The sequence below is a fragment of the Lissotriton helveticus genome, chromosome 1_1, assembly GCF_964261635.1.
Source record: "Lissotriton helveticus chromosome 1_1, aLisHel1.1, whole genome shotgun sequence".
NCBI lineage: Eukaryota > Metazoa > Chordata > Amphibia > Caudata > Salamandridae > Lissotriton > Lissotriton helveticus.
In genome coordinates, this window is record NC_136057.1 from 2,012,400,529 (window position 1) to 2,012,408,201 (window position 7,673).

Sequence of the window (7,673 nt, forward strand, 5' to 3'; positions counted from 1 at the left end):
TCAGCCTGGGACCAGGGTTCAATTCCCGACGTGGCAGGGTCGTGGACCTTGGTCAGCGGACTCGATAATTCTTGCTTAGATGCTTACTCTAATCAGGGGTTCCACTCGGCAACTCTGGGCATTAGCTTGCCTAATCTCCACAACGGCCCCACCAATTCCGGGGATGCCTGGCTCCACCTTGGGGACTCCCAGCAACGGACCATCCCACAGGGAAAGCCAGGACGGGTTCCTCAGGGTTATACAGCGCCAGGAGACCTATGGACGGGTAGCAGTGCGCTTTACAAGCTCAAAAACATTAACAATAACAACATTTACAACAATGTGCTCACTTATGTTATAATTAAATTGATCTTCCATGCTTGACACCTTTTTTTGTGTTCATCTGTTACAATGTCTGTGGGTATGATTAGTTATCCTGATGCACTGCAAGGTTGTCATTTACTAAGCTTTAAAAGCTAATTAAATTGAATATATAATGTTAAATATTTTGTAGAATGAGTGATTTTTGCTATTTTTTCTGAAATTTTCTCCAGGAAAAAACAAAACAAATCCCCTCTTGGTCAGTCTCACTTGCTACACACTTCACGGGGACTAGTCTGACAAAATGTGCCAGTGCTGTTGGGTTCAGATTTCTGAGCTGCACATACGTACTCCATAGTTGAAGGCATGACACACAAATACACTAATAGATATTTGTGTTTTTCATGGGAATGTTTATTTTAGCAATATTTTACACCTCGCTTTTCCATTAAATAGAGACACAAATCCTCCATAGCGACACAACTGCAAAGACATGGTAAACAAACAACCGAAATTGGAATTTTTAGCAAAAAGCTGATCACATGTCACATCTCCACAAAGAAGAAGCAGAAGTCAAAGAAAATGCCCACAAGATTTTGCCGACACCAGACATTCAATACTTTTATGAGCCTCAAACACTCCTGCACATATGGCAAAAGAAAGAAAAGCCTGAAAGGGAGTAATCAGCGTAAAACACTGAAATTAAAACCACACAAAGAACTCCAGTAATCATAAACATACAATCTATGGTTACTCTTGAAAGCCCATCTATGGTGATAGGAAATAAAATAATGAATGTGAACCTGGACATAAAGCACAGTTGATTTGTTCATAGCAGGAAGCACACAAGTGACCACATATTATATGACACAGCCACTGCATGGAAGACACTGAACTATGAAAATATCTCAGGGGAATGTTTAAAAGGGCCTGGTGCACAGCTGTTGCCCCGTGGAAAGACTTAGTGACTATTCGTCTTCGGCAAGGAGTGCTCCCAAACTGCCAAGTCCTGCGAATGGGGGCGCTTGCAGTATCCCCCCAGGGGGAAGAAGCGAGTCCAGCTGCAGATGCCTGGCAGAGGAACTATATGGAAGAAGTAGAATACAGCATGAAACTGTGTTAAGATGACACTGTCCCAAGAAGATGCAGGAGGGCTGGATCCATGCCAGATTATCAGGAAAGCCCCATAAGATTACACACATTCATCTAAATGCAATTTATTTACATTATGGTCAGAATTAGGGTTAGAGGGGTGCAAAATCGTGTACTGACATGAATGGTATGAATGGTGTTAAATGGGTAATGCTTGTATTGTGCATGAAATATTCAACCGAGGAGGTATTCTGCACACAAAAAAAGGCCTATTACATAGCAACAGAAGAGTGGGTTGGACAAACATAACATCTCAGTGATTCGTTTTCTGCTTGATCCATTCTCCCATGCGAAGAAAATTACAAAGTTGTGCGACGCAAAATTTTGTGAACATCAATTCACGCGAGATTCTTGAACTTTGGAAGTGTAATTTAAATATTCTCAAGGGTTAGTTGTTGTGGAGATCTGGCATGTGTCTACCCCAATTGGACCAACAGCAGGTAGCCTTGCATTAAGATATCCCGGTGCTACCCACGATCTGATGTTTCAAAGACAGATTACTAGATGGTGGTTCAAAGGCCAAAACAAAATACATTTTCGCCTCAAAATTGCAGTTGGTGGCTACTTCTATATTTGTGGGACTTTTTAACATCTTAAATGACCACATTGAAAGAGGGCCTGCACAAATTGCTGCCCTCTTTTAGGAATACTTATTCACATCTAACATAGGCTGAGTCGATGACTTTTAATCACAGCGTACAAGTGGAGTGGTTACAAGTACAGACGATAGAAGGGTTCTTACTGAGTCTGCTAAATACAGTGCTTTCAGTGCAGAATTTAGGATATTGCTTGCTGCTAGGCAGATGTTTCTTAGAGCACATGCCTGGATTATTTAAAAAATAAAAGTCAGCCGGAGGAACGATAAAATGTTTAGCTTATTCTTTTATATTCGAAATTTTTAGACAGTCAGTCGTAGGTGATCAAAGTCGGAAAAACAAATGTATTAGGCATGTTTGAGTGCTTAAATGCTCCTTCATGGCCCTTCATGTCAACGCCTTATAGAGCATTCTGTGATATGGCAGTCTGTTTATTTAACATCTAATGCGAAGAAACGGTAAAGAACATCGTCACTGCTGCTGTAAAACAAGCAAATGTTTATATACACAAACTTGATTTCTAATTTGCAAGTTTAGTCTTGCCGAAACATGGCTACCGAAATCACTGATTGCAAAACTGCTTTATTGAAGCATTTGAAAACTAAATACCCATATTACAAGCATAAATGCCTGATTTTGGCTCTCTGCCTTGCTTTATTCAAAGTTCTTCTTGTTGTTCTATCCATGATCATTTAACATGTTACTTTAAATCTGTGGCTAGCATTTGATATGTATTGCGATGCTTCCTAGAACATCTGAATGTCAAATGTTTTAAAAAGTACAAACCATTAAATGAACATTGTTTGAAATCTTTTACGTGAGATTTATAAATGGCTGTACTACTCATCAGTCAATGGGAAGCAGGGAATAGCTTATCCAAGTGTGAATAATTATTAATTGCATTTATCACAACGGTGGTCAGAACTCTCCAGCAGAAGAAGGATGGAGCAAGGATTCACACGTAAAGCAACTTGCTTGTACTCAAGAACCTCGAATAACAGTATTAAAAAGTAACCAACATGTTTGTCCTACCAAATTTACCTTTTCCCGTACATACCGGGTTTCCGAGAGAAGCTTGCTTATGTGTTTTCTAATCCTAAAACGCTTGCAAATAAAATGGCCGCTGCTACGCGGGAATTTGTACTGCGCAGGCGTCTGTCATACCCACGTGACATGATGTACTCGCAGCTTTGGAGGGAATTTGTTGCTTCTGCGCATTAGAGCTAATATGGCTGCTCTATGTTCTCACATGTGAGGAGCTTGCACTGCTGCTTTTACTAAGCTGTTTGTTCTGCTTAATCCTAATGCTGTAGTTTAAAGTAAGGTAATGGATATAGAGTAGAATTTCATGGTATACAGTGAAATCATTTATTCTGTGTTCTAAAACTGTTTCTTTTCCATTTCATGTTGCACTTCGAAACTTGGCCTGTTGTCCTATGTTGTACTCCATCTTGCTTGAAACTGCGTCTGCGCGAGAACCGCGAGTCTCCAGCGCAGTGACCTTTGAAATCCAGCCAAGGTTTTTGACTGACTGAGAAGATGCTCCTGGGATTCTCACCTAGTGAACTTTGGAAAATTACATTGTAATAATGAATAGAACCACCATTGTTTTGCCCGTGGACGACTTCATGAGAGACTGAATTTAATGGGCGTGAACCTAAATTTGAATATGAGACGGGAAAATTCGAAATGTTAAGATGGGGGTGATGACCTCTCCTCCTCTCTTGTCCAAACAAAATTGGGGATCCTTACACTTGCAACATTGGGGGGTGGGTGGTACACTGACCTGGAAAACAGTATAACTAGCGTACGTATAGCTAGAGAAATTGTCCGACTTGTCCGAATAGCTGACCTGTCACTGACCCAACGCACTCAATAGCTGATCAAGAACAGAGGTGTTGCGAAGCACTCTGTCAAAAGACTCGCTGACCTAATCGGGGTTCTGGGACCTGAAGTGCTGGCGAAGCACTTTGCTGGGGAATTCGATAACCCAATCGGGGTTCCAACTGATAGCTGCAGAGAAGGAGTAGCGCAGGCGTTGCAACTGAACTGCGGGTGCTGGTCTCAGCTTTCGGTGGTCTGGTTCTGATCCAAATCTGGCTTTCCTGTCCTGTATCTGACCTGCACTTGCTGGCCTACTGGCGTTTGCAACTTTCGGGGTTTCTCTCCTTATCTGACCCGTGACCAGGGTTGGTCTTAACACCGTTCTAGGTAAATATAAATCTGTGTGGGTAACAAATAGTATCATTTTCGTCCTTTTTCTTACCTAAACTGAAGTTTGCAAAAGTCTTACTTGCATATGTTCCTTTTCTCTCCTCCTTTGTGATAAATAATACAATCGTGATTCTTGCTATTTTAGCATGATCCATTTTCTCCCTCCTTTAGAATTGAAGATAAAGAACTGTTCATGAAATTATAGATGTACCTTTTATTTACCCTCCCTTTGAAGAAGCTAAAGTGGTTATTCCGAATTATTAGCGTGTTCCATTTTCTTACCCTTCCTATAGCTACATGGTTAAATCAGTTTCGTCATTACAATTTGAGTTCTCCCTCTTTTTACCCTCCCTCTTAAAGCGATTAAACTGTGACTCATAGTGTGTCCCTTATTTTTCCCGTCCTTTAGAAAATATCATTGCAAGTCTGATATCTATAAGTTCATTTCAGTATGTTCCTTGTTCTTACCTTCCTTTTAGACTTCTAAATGGTTGGCATAATATATCTTCTGCATAGTTATACGCTGTTCATGATTTTGATCATTGATAGCTTGCTTGCTGTGAACCTTTGGCTTATGACTTTTGATGAAGATTAGATAAAGGTTTTCAAAACTTCCCGAGTCTATTTTTATTTTATAAGTGCATATTGTCGTATTGCTACCATACCCATTATGCTAGACTCCCTGATCTCATAGGTCCACAGATACCGATGACCAGGACAGTAAGTCAAGGGTATAGGACCTAGGAAATACAAATATCTGATAGTCAGTGCCCAGGTTACCTGATCTAAGAAACTGTGATAAATTTGAATATGGGCCTAGGTGAGTATTTGGTAAATTTATAGTCGGGTGACCTGCGCGCTCTATAAGTATATTTACTTAGTAGCAGAGGCATGGTTAGGGATTAGTTAAGATAGGTAGGTAGGTAATTTGCTGATAAAAAGAAAATTAAATTGCTGCTAAATGAAAGTATTGATCGATCAAATGTAAAATGTTTACTCAAATATGAAATGTTCTGAAATGTTCTGAAAATTTTACTGATTTCATGCTGTGTTGATTTATGTATTAACCAAACCCGTTTGTGACTGTTATATGTTTGTCTGGAATCCCCGGGGGCAGAATAGCGGGTGGTAAAGGGAAGCCACATCGCAGTGAGGGCAGTGGCTCGAGGAAGTTAGTGCATGGTGAGGCAGAACCGTAAGCACTATTTAGGGTTTCTCTGTATGAATGTAGGAATAAATGATAGCAAAGAGTTCGCTTGCAAAACTTCCATTGTGATATAACCTAGTAAGGATCACACGGAAAGAGTAGCAGGTTCGCCTGAGCTTGATTGATAGCAAAGGGTTTCGCTGGTGAAATTTTGGCATTAGTATATATATCCCAGAGTGGATGAGTCTGAAAAAGTAGCAGGTTCTCTAATGCATGTGTGAAGAGTAGGCAGAAGAGATCTATCCGCAGTGTATGAAAAGTAAACGGAAGGGATTTACTTGCAGTGAAATAAATCTTTTCCTTCTAGTCACTCGAGTACAGTGGCGAATGTTTTATGTTGTAAAATAAACCCAAAGCACTTGCACTTTAAATAAGAAAATTGAGTTTCATTACCTTGTGAAGGAGGGAGTCAGCTGCGGAGCTGCGCTGATGTCACTCAGTGCTGCGCTGGTATTGGTCAAGACAGCTGGCATCTAGCTGAGATAGCATTGTAAAGGAGGGGTGAGCACAGGAGCGTGAGAACTTGTCTCACGAGAAAGGCCGAGCACTCATTGGTGGAAATTATTTGAAACCGCATCGTTGGTTGGTTGCAGGAAAATAAAAGATGCGCTAGTATTGGAAGTGATTTGTAAACAAAAGTTAAGTGATCTTGAATTGCGTGAAAATATATGTGGCAATTATATAGTCCAGAAACTCGACCTGATCCAAGATATTTAGGGTTTGCAAGGGAGCAGATGATAAGAGGCAGACCAAGCAATATGTATAGAAGTAAAAGAAAATTGTCACTCGTAGACAGAGTTAAGAATTATTTTAGAAAAAGACAAGCCCATCAAAACTAGAGAAGGAGTCATCATTCCACCACCAAACACTCCCGCATCATTTATGATGTTTGATAGAGGCTACCACTCTAGTGTATGGTTGGAGAACTGGGTGGAATATACTAAAGATGATGGAATTTTAGCATTTCCCTTAGAAGGTACATTTAATGGAAGAATTTTGTTCAACCTGAAGACCCGAATGAATGATTTACATCCCAGACCTAGATTAACTCAATATGAGGCCTTAGAGGAATGGGAAATTGAGGCTTTTGAGCGAGACAGGCCCAGAATTGACAAAGGGTTAAGTAAATTCTATCCAAAAGTACAGAAAGAATCCCGAGATAAAAAAATGAAACAGTGGAGACAGAACATGTTAGTAGAAGGGCTATACCCTGTACTAACATTGGGAGAGCCCACGGGAGGTAAGAGGACTGAGAAAACAAAACATTTAATGACCAGTGGTAAATCAGACGATGATTATTTGGAGGATTTATTAATGAAGAATCCACCACCTTATAATGAGGAACCCAGAACAGAAAATCCAAGAAACCCATTTTTAAAACCTCCTTATTCTGAAGGATCGAGTATGGTAAATCCAAGTGCCCCGGGTTTCAACCCACCCTTGATTCTGCAAATAATACACGAGACCTCCATTGAAAAGGTCCTACAGGTCAGAGAACGAGAGGCTTTAATCAAACAAAGAAGAGAGCTGATTCAGAACATTTCCCAATTAAACACAAGTCCTGAAGCTCTGACAATCCCAGTAACTGTTGGCCCAGTTGTTCCTTTGTACGGGGATAAGCAAGCTAGTCCAAAAGCTCAAGTTATAACTACATCAGTAGTGCAGCCAAGAAAAGAGCCCTTGGTAATAGACGACCAGGCAAGCGAATGGGAGTCTATAATTTCCTTAATGGACTTACCAATATGGGAACAAGAAGGCAGTTCAGTGAGAAAGAACACTCCTGTAAATTCAAGAGAAGTCCAGATAGAGACATCTTCTGGTACGAGAAGTGCCACAGTAGTGACTCCTGAAGAAATAGATAGATGGACCCGAGAAATAGAGAGGCCAAAACCACAGCCAAGGCCATTAGATATATATAAGCTAAGAATCAAATTGGAGGAATTGATGGCTGGGAATGTGGGATTGGACAGACTGAACACTCTTAGTAAAGATGAATTATTATTCATTTGCAAAAGTATTACCTGGAATACCAGGGTGTACCATGAAAAATTAATGGACACGGTAGCTAGCATAGGGATAGACATTGGTAAATCTAAAGTGTTGCAAAAGACCAACCGAGCAGAATTCTCTGACAAAGATTTAGAAAACATGAATGTGTCAGGAAGAAAGGTACAGATAAGAGAATTACTAAACCTGTTACAAAA